At 43.4% G+C, this 12,913-nt stretch overlaps 1 protein-coding gene across 2 annotated transcripts in view; it reads left to right on the top strand.

Annotated features, from left to right (window-relative positions):
• LOC117776798 (nectin-2-like) overlaps positions 1-12,913 on the top strand; it is an 82,402-nt gene that overhangs the window by 51,776 nt on the left and 17,713 nt on the right. The window lies entirely within an intron of this gene.

Raw genomic sequence — 12,913 nt, 5'->3', positions numbered from 1 at the left:
ACTTAGATATTTATATATTTCCTTTCAAGGTTTTCAAAGCTACTTCACAGAATGAAGAAATAATATTCAGTACTGTAACCTCACAGTACAAAGTCTCACAGTACTGTGCTGTATTTCCCACACCCAGTTATTACTTTCACTCTTTGTTACCTTGCTCACATGTCCTTGTTTCATTTAAATACAATTTAAATCATTTCAATAAATTTAAATCAGTATATTTTAAACTTAATTTCACACTGTCTGAGCCAGATTGTGACAGATTCCGTTTATTTTCTTGCCAGGGTGGTTTGTGAAGGTTAAATTGGCTCAAGACGTTGGTGCAGTCGGTGTTTTTGTGGAAATGATGGGACGATCATATCTGTTCTAATCTGTGTTCTCGTCTAAGTTTGTTTACATTTGTTGAGCTTGTATTTGGTGAATCCTCGGGAGAACCGCCACTCATCCATTGTTTAATCTTGAAACATGCAGTGACTTTGAAGAGGGAGATTTAAATCTACCTGAATCTTATTTGTAGCAACCTAGACAATATTGTTATCATCTTAAGCAAAGCAGGTAAAACCAAAGTGCAAAGGAAGTCACATTTGTAAATAATCACAGGAAATTGGAAATCCTATGATTCCTCTTCCCTTTGCGGTAAACTACAACATCCGATCTCCTGGCTTCTGGTCATTGAGTGTGTTGATGTGTTTCTGCTACACAGACACACACTGATAAATACACACGCAGGCAGGCAGACAGACCGAAGTGGATGCTCCTGTTTCCCCTGGAGGCCACAGGGCGTTTACTCTTCCTGTCCTGTGCTGACAGGGGCTTGGAGGTAACAGGGTGGTTGCAGTGCATTGTTGGATGAGGCACGTCTCTCCCCGAGGTAGCACATGCTTGGCCAACTGCTGGGAGGGCAGAGAAGGGCAGGGAGAGAGCGATAGAATGAGGGTGGTGCTATGGAGGGAGGGCACAGAGGGCGTCCATGATGTGTGGAGAGCGAGGAGGACGTGCGGGGCTGAGATCTGAGGCCTTGTGTTTTGGCAGAAGCTACAGAGAGCGAGCTGGTGTATAAATTTAACAGTGACTAATGCAAGATTGAATAAACAGGGAGAAGATGAGAGGAGGAGTTTGGGAGGATGGAGAGAGCAAAAGGGCGAAAATAAGAACAGAGGAAGGGAGGAGAAGCCTGATTAAAGATGGAGTGGAGATGGCTGAGCGAAGGGAGGAGGATGATGAGCGCTGAGTTGTTGCAGCTGTGTTGATTTAGCTTCTACCAGATCGCACATTGTGTGTGCGTGCACGTTTCGTCTGTCTGTCTGTGTGTGACAGAGAGACGGAGAGAAGCTCTGACATCCTCAGAACGCCGCTGACCTCAACGCATCTGCACAAACACCAACCTGGACCAGATGGAAGATGCTTGCGTGTGTGCGAGAGTTAAATAAGCTACAAAAGGTCTTCATGCGGTGACTTACCTGGAACAAATCCTGTTCTGGAAAATGAAAAACAAAGAACATTATGTGAATGCAGTATGACCACCAGGGAGTGTAGCTTTGAGCTAAGTGTGCACGTGTCTGTCTGTGTGTGTTTGTGTGTGTGTGTGTGTATATGAATATGAATAAAAGAGATTTATATCAGGGAAAGAATGGTTTGTTGCTGCTCCTAAGAATAGATTCTGTGACGGAAATGATTTTGGTGTGTGTGTGTGTGTGTGTGTGTGTGTGTGTGTCATTTTGTGTATATTTGCCCTGGAGTGCATTGCAGATCAAATGCACTTGCTGTTTAATTCACCGTCTCAACAGGCAGCTCTTACAAAGTACATGCACGCACTGACACACGCACGCCTGCATACACTCAGATCCAAACATACAGAATGAGAGATGAAGATAAAGAAAACAAAAATCGGTCTGCAAATACTTGGTGTGAGGGACTTGAGATTGTCTCCTGGGGACTGCCAAGTCGAGTAAATGCTGGATGATTGTGCTCATGTTCATTTGTGCATGTAACTGCTGTGCAGATGTTTGCCTTCCTCACAGTATGGAATATGCTTGCAAATGCAGGCTGTGTTGTGTGTGTGTGTGGGAGTTTAACCAGAAAAAAAAAAGTTTCTGTTTGCTGTTGAATAACTAATATTTGTAGTGTTGAGTGTATCTCTCCTCCGTTAGGTGTTTGGATGTTAGATGACAATGTGACCCCTACTTATATCACTTAAATTTATTTGTGTATCATGATATCAATGACATTATGCTCTGGTTTTGAAATTAATTACCATTAAGACAGAGACATGCAGGCAAAAGCACATATAAATTAAGCAAAATTATCAGAAAGAAATTAAGATAAGACGTCATCATCTTCTCAAAATGTTCTGCAACGCCAAATATATATGTTTGCAATAAATAAATTATATTGCTATAGTTCTACCATGTATCACATATTAAAATATAACTATACCATTTTGCGACTACATTATTATTGTATTCTTATATAATATCATAAGATACATTATGATACAGTATGTTTTTATTATAAATGCTTAATAGAATATAATGTATAGTTTATTTAACACAATTTGCATAAATGCATATTCAACACTAAACACTAGTCATCCCCCTGCAGTTCTGTGTTTCTGTATTGTCTGTATTTCCAGTGTAAGTGTGTTGCTACACACAGTGTGGGGAAGTAGACCGGACTGCGAGCCTTCATCAGCAGTGATTTTTATCTGCACTGGCCGGTTCCCCTGCAGAGTTCAAGTCTTCTCCGCTTTCTTTGTTTGACGTGAAATAACAGCCTCTAGTGCACAGAGTACTGTCAGACCTTCATGAGATTGTGTGCGTTAGTGTGTGTGTGTGGTGTGTGCTCATGTGCATGTGTCATCACCTCCTTTATATCCACAGACGCTTCCCTATTCATCTTAAATGTCTCTGTCGTCTTATCGAGACATCTCTTTTCGCTGTAATCACTTCTCCTGCCCCTTCCTCTTCTCTGCGGCTCCTATCTTCTCATCGTCTGCCGTGGACTAAATGTTGGGGCATTGTAAAACCTGTTAAAGGACGTGTGCGATTTTGTGCGTTTTTGTGTGTGTGCCCTGTATGTGTGTGTCTTTTGAATTATTACAGGCAGCGCTGTCCAACCAGTCCCAGGGTGTAAAATCCTCTCTAATCATTCCACTTCCTCTTTTCTCATTTCCAACACATCTCCAATCTGTTGCTGTTGAAATCAGAGGCACTATTATAAAGGTGAAAATACACTGATTAATTATTTTAACCTTTTAATTATAAGAAACACACAGTATTAAACCACTCCAAGCTGCCAGACGCTGTCCTTAACACTCATGCCTGTGTATATTTACATATGTACATAGACTGCAGATGCACGTAGACCCAGTGTGTGGAAAGAGAAGCTAATGCGGTAGTGCCTGAAACCTGTATTCTCTTAAAAGACCAGCAGAGGGCGACTCCAGAAGATGAGTCTACGTTTCTGTTGATTTATAACATCAATAAACATTTTGATAAGGAGTTTATCGTCTCGATAGTTAGTTTCAAGTATTATTAAATACATTATGACCATTTTGTAAATTATGGTCCCATATAGAGTAAAATATACAATAAAATATGGTCTCATTGAGGCATTTGTACATGTGATTGACAGCTAGTACTGTACAACGGATGCAGGTTGCAGTAGCAGGTGGGCGTGCAGGGTCTTTTCTAATATGGCTACTTCTGGTTTCAAAAAAACAAGATGGCACTCGACAAAATCCCAAACTCGAGGCTTCAAATCCACTTGGTCCCATGAAGGGTGACTGTGGCGATCCAGGACTACAACACATGCTGTGGGTCTCCTGTATGTCTGTGGCCCCTCCTCTGCTACAGCGTGTTCAGTGATTTTAACAATGTCGCCCGTCCCTCAACCCCTCGGTGGAGGAATCATTGGAAGCAGCCCTGAAGAGCATTTCTGTGTCGAATACGAGGACGAGTGTAGATTTTAGAAAGAGCTCAGCATTGCCATGCGAAGCACAGCGACGCTGCACCATCCCCTGTCCCTTCAACTGTCAGCTCTGGGCGGTGATGGGATAAAATGGTCCTGAACGGACAAAAGGTCTTATCATAGAGGAGGAAATTAAACGTTATTCAAATTTGGCTTTTGGCATCACAGACCCTCTCTACGTGAAGTGTTTATAAACAGGAGTCGTTTATTGCTCTCACAAATGTGAATGTGATCTTTGCCACCTTGACAGTAATAACTGGTTCATCCCACCCTCGGCGCTGTGATTTGACCGCCCTGCCTCCGACAGGAGCAGGGGGTGGAAACATTAGAGCAGAATTATGTTTTCCTCTGTGTGTAATAGCTGGAACTTCTTTGTTGTGTGCTTACAATAGGGTGTGAAGTGCAAAAATAGACAGTACAGAGCACGCACAGGCTGCATGCATGCAGGGCCCAGAATTTGATTAATTTATGTTCCAGTACATTTCAGTTTCCTAAGTCATTACCCTCCCAAACGACCATCATTCCCGGGAGCTTCAGACAAACACAACTCTTACAAACAAGTGCGTGCTTTGGTCCCATCCGTACGTTTCTGGTCGGTTTATCACTGTGTGCGAGTGCAGCGGTTTACATTTTCTCTCCGGGAGTCTGTGTGTCATCATATCGCTCCCAGTTCCCGGTTATTTATCTGTGTATTACACTCACTGTCCAGGTACTGCTCGCAGGTCGTTTATCCTCCACAGGTCCCCACCATCCTGATATATGGAGCTGTTAGATTTCTATATCCCGGCACTCTGCCTGCAGAGCAAACATACTTGCATATTGTAGTGTCGAGCACGGTGTGTTTCTGGGTGTGTGAAAGGCCAAGTGTGTGCATTGACTTCAGTTTTTCCCCGGTCATTTATCCTATTTTAAGGCCCTTTACTCTGCTGTCCTCCTCTTAATGCCACTTTTACACCAGTGCTTCAGGCTTTTCTGTCGCCCAATTGCAATTCATTAGCATGGAGAGGTGGGAGAGGTACAAAGAGACTTTGGCAGTGTGTGGTTAAACGTGGCTTCTTCCCAGTTTTCACACTGTAGTGTTTACCCAATAGAATTGCAGTTAATAAGTATTTTCTTACTTAGATTAATCTGCAGATTGTTTGTGATTCATACTGTAAAAACAAAATGTCAGAAATCATCAGAAATATCCTAAAAGTTGAGAGGGGTGTCTTCAAATGGCTTGTTTTTCTCTCTGGGTAGAAATTGAGCATTCAAAAATATTCTGTTTCATATTGCAAAAAAGACATAGAGAAGTTAGAAATCCTCCAAATTCTGAATAGTCTGTGATTGAATTAGATTTTTTTGCTTGGAGAAACTCAACAGTTGCAGGTTATTTTTCGGTCACTGAATGAATTGTTTCAGTTCCTTTAACAGGATGAGGATGTGATGTTTTCCTGTTTGTTTGGAAAAGACAAACACAACAGTATTTTTCTGTTACTCTTGCAAAAAAAAAAAACACTAACACCTACTAAAATGTGATTATTGTCTGCAGTGGGAATGGGTACAATTGGCGTTCACTCCCAGATCGAAGGATTCTACAGTAATCACAGGTTTTCTCTCTGGCTGGTGAGACAGTGTCTCAGTTTACAATGATTTTAGGGGGTTTATTCGCGTTTCCTTAAAACAGCACGTATACCCACTAATTTGAATGTAAAAGACGGTTTAGTGAAGTAGTTGAAATTAGTTTCAGACATCTTTAACTGGAAAAACAAATTGGATAAATGTGGCTGTAGCTATTTGACACATGTAAAAATGGTTGTATGCAAATGTTTAGACATTTCCTCAGTTCACATTCACCGTGTGTTGATGTTGGCGCTCTGGTGTGTTCGAGCCCCCCCAACCCCTCTCAGCGAGGAGGCAATGTATTACTTGTCTTGGTGCAATGAGCCAGGCCTCGTATTAGGCAGGTTGAGCTGCAGGGGGAATTTTGTAACACTTGACCTGTTTCACTGAGTCATTTGTGTGGATGGAGAAAGAAAGAGAGGGAGAGAGCGAGTGGGGGAGTGGAGGGGAGGGCGGTGGGGGGTGGTCGGGCATGCAGCACAAGTGGTTTAGGGGTGATTGGAGGGATGAGTGACAATGAAAAGTGAGAGAGAGAGAGAGAGAAAGAAAGAGAGGGAGAACAACAGCTGGGGGAGCCGGAGGGAGGAGAAATGAGATGGCAGCGCCCTCATATTTCTTCTTTCTTACTTTCTCTCTTTCTTTCAGCCATCCCTCCATCTCCGTCCTTCACTCTGCAGCCTCTCGGGCTGAGTCGCTCCGCTCCTCATTATTCACCCTTTCAAACTTAAAGGTCATAAGCACAAACTTAGAGCTTCAAAATGCAAGAACATAAAACTTATTTATGCAACTCTTACTGCCTGGTATTGGTGAAGTGTTTGTGTGCGGACATGCACAGTCCCCTGTTTTGTGTGTTTGTGTGTGTGGCTGGTGTATGTGTTGTTGAAAATGCTTGATGCCAGCTCGCCACATACATATTAATGGGTGTAGTTTTTCATTTGGGGAGCTCAGCTGGTGGGCTCCTGCCTCGGAGGAAGAATTTAAGCCGTATCTGCATCACTGGAACTTATTCTCCCTCTTTATCTTTTCTTTCCTCCGTCCTTCCATCCCCTGTGGGGTGTGTGTGTGTGTGTGTTTGTTCCTTTTTTCTTTGTTCCCCATTTTGGTGTAATGGGTATAAAAGAGTGGTGTGGACAATTAAAGACTTCTTAGAAAATATAAATGGGTTGTTTCACCACAATGATAAAAAAGGCTTGTCGTGTACTTTTAGGAAGTATCAAGCAATGTGGATGGTTTTGGTTGTAACTGCCTCAACCAAGGAGTTTGTGTTTCCATCAGCGTTGTGTATTAGTTAGCATAGATTATGTAAAAACTACTAATATGATTTCCATTAAGTTTTAAAGAGGGGTGGGGAATGACCCAAGGAAACCCCCAATGAATGTAGGAGGCGATCCGGATACACGGGTGGATCTTTCTATCACATGGCGAGGGGTGGAAGTGCGTACTCGCTAAGTGTCCTTCTGGTTTCTTCCGCTAAGGAATGTAATGTTCTCATTTGTGTTTGTTTGTTAAACTACTTGACATTTTATCACGAAAGAGGGAGGAAGGATATGGGTCAGGGAAGAACCCTTTTACATTTTGGTGCAGATCCAAATCAAGGGGAGGATCCAAGAATTATTTAACACTTTCTTCAACATTGCAAGATGAAGCATTTTTTAGACATTTTTAAGGAAGTGATTCCGATAAGTGTGAGACATTTGGTGCAGCTTTATTGAGTGTAACGGGCCTTGGTGGAAGTTTGTGCTCTACTGAGTCACATTCTCGTTCTGAGAGATTTCAATGAGTAACTTTTTCCAATAACAATATCATTCTTATCTAGATCAGGAAATACACCATCGTTAATGCAACAAAAACAAAAGCTTTGTTATGAGAAGGCACCAGACCACATCTGGAGATGGTAATCAGATCTCAGTCAGGTGGAAACGCAGTCTGTGCACAATCCACAGAACGAGTTGAAAGGTCAGCAAACTCAAATACATCCTGCCCTCGCTTACTCAAACTGGGCAAAAGCTACAAAAAGCAGATGTACTTATAAAGTCTTCCCCTGAAAAAAGTGCAGCAGAAATAAATCTGACCGATCTGCTTATCTGATTACACAGAATGCAGTGGATGGCGATATGTTAATACCATGTGCACACAACGTGGCTTTTGAAAAGTATCCGAGTCTCATATCACAGAATTTGCTCCCATAAAATCAAACTATTTTCTCAACCAGACGCGACGAGAAGCAAGACCAAAAAATGTTTATTTCATCATCTGTGTGAACCCAGCCTTTAATACTTAATGCAGTTGGTGCAGTCAAACATTCAAACTCTCACAACTTTTAAATTGTAGGAAAGATTCCAACATTTCCAAAGATACCAAGTTATTTTTTTATACAACAAAGACGGTGTTTTTTTCCCTCATCTTATATGGTATAAGATCTTATAGCTTCAGTTAAGAGATGAAAGAAGAGGAAATATGATCTACAGCGTATTCTACTGTCAGACAGAGCAGAATAAGAGATTTCTTTCAGCCCTTCAAGCTCCTTGAGGGAAAATAAATGGATAAAACTGTATGTGAAGGCATTAAATCACGTGGTAAGGCCGTGTGATATTGTTTCCCTTTTCCCTCTTCGGTAAAAAAAAGCATCTGTGTGTGTGTAGGGTAAACAGAACCGCTTGTCTCACTCCCTTCAACTCCACTTTCATTACCCTCCTTGTCCCCCATTCTCTCTTGTCGCCTACTCCGCCGCTCCTGCCACAACTGTGTACCGTACAGTTGGAGCCTTTCGGTTCGGGTCTGACGGCTGCCGTGGCGGCCGCTGGCTGCCGGCACGTCCTCTGGTGATGCGAGCTTCACCCATCGGTGGGGGGGTGAAAAAGAGGCTGGTGTTTGGTGACATTTAGCATTTTTCCGCAAAAATTATACAGCAGTGTTGACATTCAGCCTTATGCATAAAATTCATGATATATGTGGCACTTCCTGTAGGCGCTGCAGCAGCAGAGTGCAGAGCGAAAGGCAAAGGAGTATGTCACAGATGAGACACACACTTCCCCCACGTTCACACACACACACACACACACACACACACAGAGGTTATACACAATAGCTCCATATTGTGTAAATGCTCTCGCCAATAAAAATCAGTGTCCGCTTTTCATCAAGCTTTATGAATGCATTTGAAAGTCATGTGTTTCATGTTTCTTTCTCCTGTGTCTTCATTATGGATTCAAGAACGACCCCCTACTCATCTATAAACACACACACACACACACACCTCCCCACAGTGCTTCACTTTGTTCATTCTTTGCAGATTAATTCTACGACAACACCTTTTATGATCCCCAATTTATGTCAGCAGTCAGGCAGGCCTACCCCTCGCCGCTGCCGTTCCTCTTATCTCCTCTGCCTGATGTCTCTGTCTCCGTCTACATGTGCGCTCAGCGAAACAATGGCACTGTCTAGTAACGAGCAATGGGTTTGTCAGGTTTTTAAAGTAAAGGAAGACAAATGGAGGGTGGGAACGAGAGGATGTGATGATAATGGGCCTGCGTGGTGATTAACATTCCACTGTGGCGCGTCAAAGAAAGTGTGACTGTCCTATTGTGTCTCCGCTGACAGCCAAATGAACAGAGGTCTGGGCACCGGTTTCGTCTGTGTCACCGAGGGTAATAAACATACCAAGTCTAATCTACATCCCGGGTGTCAGGGTGTCTCTGTGTGTCGAACATGTGTGTCCCTCTCTGTGGAACGAGAGTGACACATTCACCCTTTTTCCTTCTTTTGAGAACGGCCCCGCATTTACACAGTGCAGCCGGCGTGACGGTGACTGAGCTCTTGGTCAGTGAGTCAGCCGGCTCGCTGACTAACCGGTCATTCAGACTGTCAGATGGGATCACCAGTTTTGCTGCCGTGCTGCTGTGACACACCTGTCACCTGCAGCAAAAGGGACCGGGCCTGTTTAGAGGGTGTGTGTGTGTGTGTGTGTGTGTGTGTGTGTGTGTGTGTGTGTGTGTGTGTGTGTGTGTGTGTGTGTGTGTGTGTGTGTGTGTGTGTGTGTGTGTGTGTGTGTGTGTGTGTGTGTGTGTGTGTGTGTGTGTGTGTGTGTTTTCTGAAGCTGGGAATAGCGAGTGATGCAAGGTGCTGCTCCATTTTCACTGAGAATGACATCACTCCTGCTGAGTGAGCACTGTTGACACACCAGATTTACTGAAGTGTTTTGCACACGTGTCATTTCCATCTTTAATTCACCAGACGTTGGGAAAGCATCACGTTCATAACTGAGTGTGGAAGACGGATGGAAGTAGAGCTTCATCTATATCCTGAAATTATCTGTTCCTGGCTGTAGAATCCAATCATGTGGGAGTTGAATTTGCTTGGAAAAAAAAGCTCTGTAAGCCACGTTATTCATTTTAACTAGACAAGCAACCATTTGTTGATTCAGTGATTAGTCAATTAATGGAAAATTTAATACACTACTTCATGAAGACTTTTCATTTAAGAATGCAAAACACTATCTAGTTCCCGTCTCTCAATTGTGCAGATGCGCTTTCGCTTCACTTGATCTTCTGTGGTAATGAAGAATCTCTGGTTTGAAGCTGTTGCTCTGCCAGAACCAGCATTTTGAATCGTTTAGATTTTTATTCAAGATCAATCGATTAACTGATAAAACTGGGATGGCACTCAGTAGAGCGCACACCTCCGCCAAGGCCCACAAGTCCCCTTATGTTCAATCAGGCTGCACCAAATTTCACACACTCATAGATATCAGTTCCATAAGTGAATTAAAAAAAATGTCGACAGTTTTTTTTTTCTGGGTAAATGGTGACAATGTTAAACAAAACAACGCCCTATCTTGCAAGGTTAAAGACAGTGAAAAATATTCCTGGAAAGGTTCTTTCCTGACACAAACTGCATTCTTCCCCCAAGTTTCATGGAAATCCATCTGTTTGTTTTGTGTAATCTTGCCCACAAACAAACAAACGTACACACAACCTCCTTGGTGGAAGTAATAATGGTGATGTTAATCAGTAATTAAATCATTAGGTGGATGTAGCCCCAATAAACACTGAGGATAAGGAGGATAAGGATATAGATGGTTAACTCATAGACTCTTTAGGTTCCTTTAGCTTAATCTAAATTTACTACAAACAGATGTAGATTACCTGTTTAAATATTAACCAGCAGGAGTAGTTTGCATTTTGCAGCTGATTCATTAACACGAAAAACACTCCACAGTGGAAGATGTTGTCCTCCTTATAAACGAAATGAATAATACAAGATATCAATTGCTTGCATATATGTCTCCTTGGGATCAAAAGGCCTGACAAATATTTGATGTGAGCATCTCTGAAGCTGCGTGCAGTGGCACAGGTGACACCGGTGGGAATCAAACTCCTAAACCTGCCATTAGCCGGTGCCCTTTTGATCTACAAGAGGACCGAGATACAATTCCGCCTCGGGCTTTATCATCAATATTCCCTCCACTTTCCATGCTGGATATAGGCCACAAATGCCAAGCTAATCAGGTAGTCTGTCTGGAGGATGCTCACGGATTCCGAGCTAAGATGGGCTGATTCTCCCCAGTCCCCGACTTTGATCCTAATGTCTCATCCGCCCAGAGATGAAAATGTACATCCGACTTTTTTTTCGCCCGCTGTTCTGCCGGGCTGTGCATGCACCCGCACACAGTCAGGTGTGCTTTGAAAGCTGCGCAGAGCAGACAGGTTTTTAAGCTAAGTTAAGCCGAGGATTAAGGAGAATTTTACTGCCCATCTAGGTGTGTGTAATAGTTCCTATTTTTGACTCTGGCTTCAGAGAAGTGCCTGCTTCTTTTCCCAGAAAGGCATCAAAACCTCTTGCATCATCATCTCCCTTTCTACCCTCACACAGGTGCTGTTGTAATCTACACACACACTTGCAGGTAGTTCGAGTGCACATCGTGTCCTCTCTCTCTCTCTCTCTCTCTCTCTCTCTCTCTCTCTCTCTCTCTCTCTCTCTCTCTCGATGAGCACTCCGATGCTTGTGTCTGTGTATGTTTTCTTCACGCGTGTGCTGTGTGTGCACATGCATGTGACCGAGTTGGGTGTGTATGCGTGCCTAACTGCCTCCGACACATCTGTGGCTTTTCCAGGCGAATCAGGGCTGGTGCCAAACTGCCAAGAAATCAATGCAACAGACTCCGCTCTCCTCCTTGCCCCTCGTATTCCTCCCTCTTCCTGCTCCTCTGTCTGCACCCCTCTCCTTCTCTTTTTCTCTCTCTGCCTCTGTCTCTTCTCCCTCCTTTTTTCTTCCTCTGTCTTGCTCAGAGCCCTTATTAAAAATGGAGTGAGTGTGTGCTGCATATTTAAAATGGTCATGGATGGATTTAAACGGCTGATGGTATTTAGTGTCTCCTCAGGGAGCTGCTATGAGCCCTTAAGCTGACTCCTCTGACTGGAGCCTGACTGACTGGTGAGCACACACTAAACCTCTAATAATGACTTGTGTACACACAGTCAGCTCAGTGCATGCATGCACGCGCTCGCACACACACACACACACACACACACAGACACACAGAGGCAAGCTGCACATGCACATGTACACATACTCTCATTATAGCACACTTCAGGTGTGACAAGGACGCTGGTCACGTCTGTTTTGCGTGGAATGGATGGAATGCAATGTGCAGTAGATTGTGTGCTTGTGTGTGTGGGCTCGACTGTCAATAACTCATTAGTTTGCCTGCTTTGATCTAGCAGTGTGTAAATGTTTTTAACTGTGTTTGAAGACATTCGTATGGGTTCACAGGCGTGTTTGTGTGTGTGTGTGTGTGTGTGTGTGTGCGCGCGCTCTCTCGACAGTCAGAGTGGATGTCACACTGAGCCCCCTCAGATCGAGCAGCAAGTGTTTCTGTCATGTTGTCTTTCATGCTGGCTTGGATTTAGGCTCCAATCAACCCGTAAGTGTCCTTCACTGAAACACTATTGATTACCCCACACGCTCTCAAACACCCAACATAAATACTGCTGCTGTGAAACACACAAACTCAGAGGCTGACAAACAGACTCTCCTGCACTGAGGGGGAGGACGGGAGAAGCTGAACTGAGAGGAGAAGGAGTTTGTTAATATCTGAATATTAAGATGAATAGAGCTTAAAGTGCCTTTCTAATAACTAACCTGCAACTGAACTGGAACAATGAGAGCAGTGGCGTTGCTTCAGTGCTTTCAATACAAGGCTGAGGAGAAGAATGTAGAGTCATTCATTATTGACGCCGTGAGGGTTTTTAATGGCGACCTCTTGGTGTAACGTTGTTCGATGTATGTATATCTTCCCATGCATAACCTGAGGGTTAAAGCATGTCCGTAAACGTGAACATTTGCA

The sequence above is a fragment of the Hippoglossus hippoglossus genome, chromosome 16 (assembly GCF_009819705.1).
Source record: "Hippoglossus hippoglossus isolate fHipHip1 chromosome 16, fHipHip1.pri, whole genome shotgun sequence".
NCBI classification, from domain to species: Eukaryota; Metazoa; Chordata; class Actinopteri; order Pleuronectiformes; family Pleuronectidae; genus Hippoglossus; species Hippoglossus hippoglossus.
Note: the sequence above shows the minus strand (reverse complement) of the source record. Positions and strands in the feature narration are given on the sequence as shown.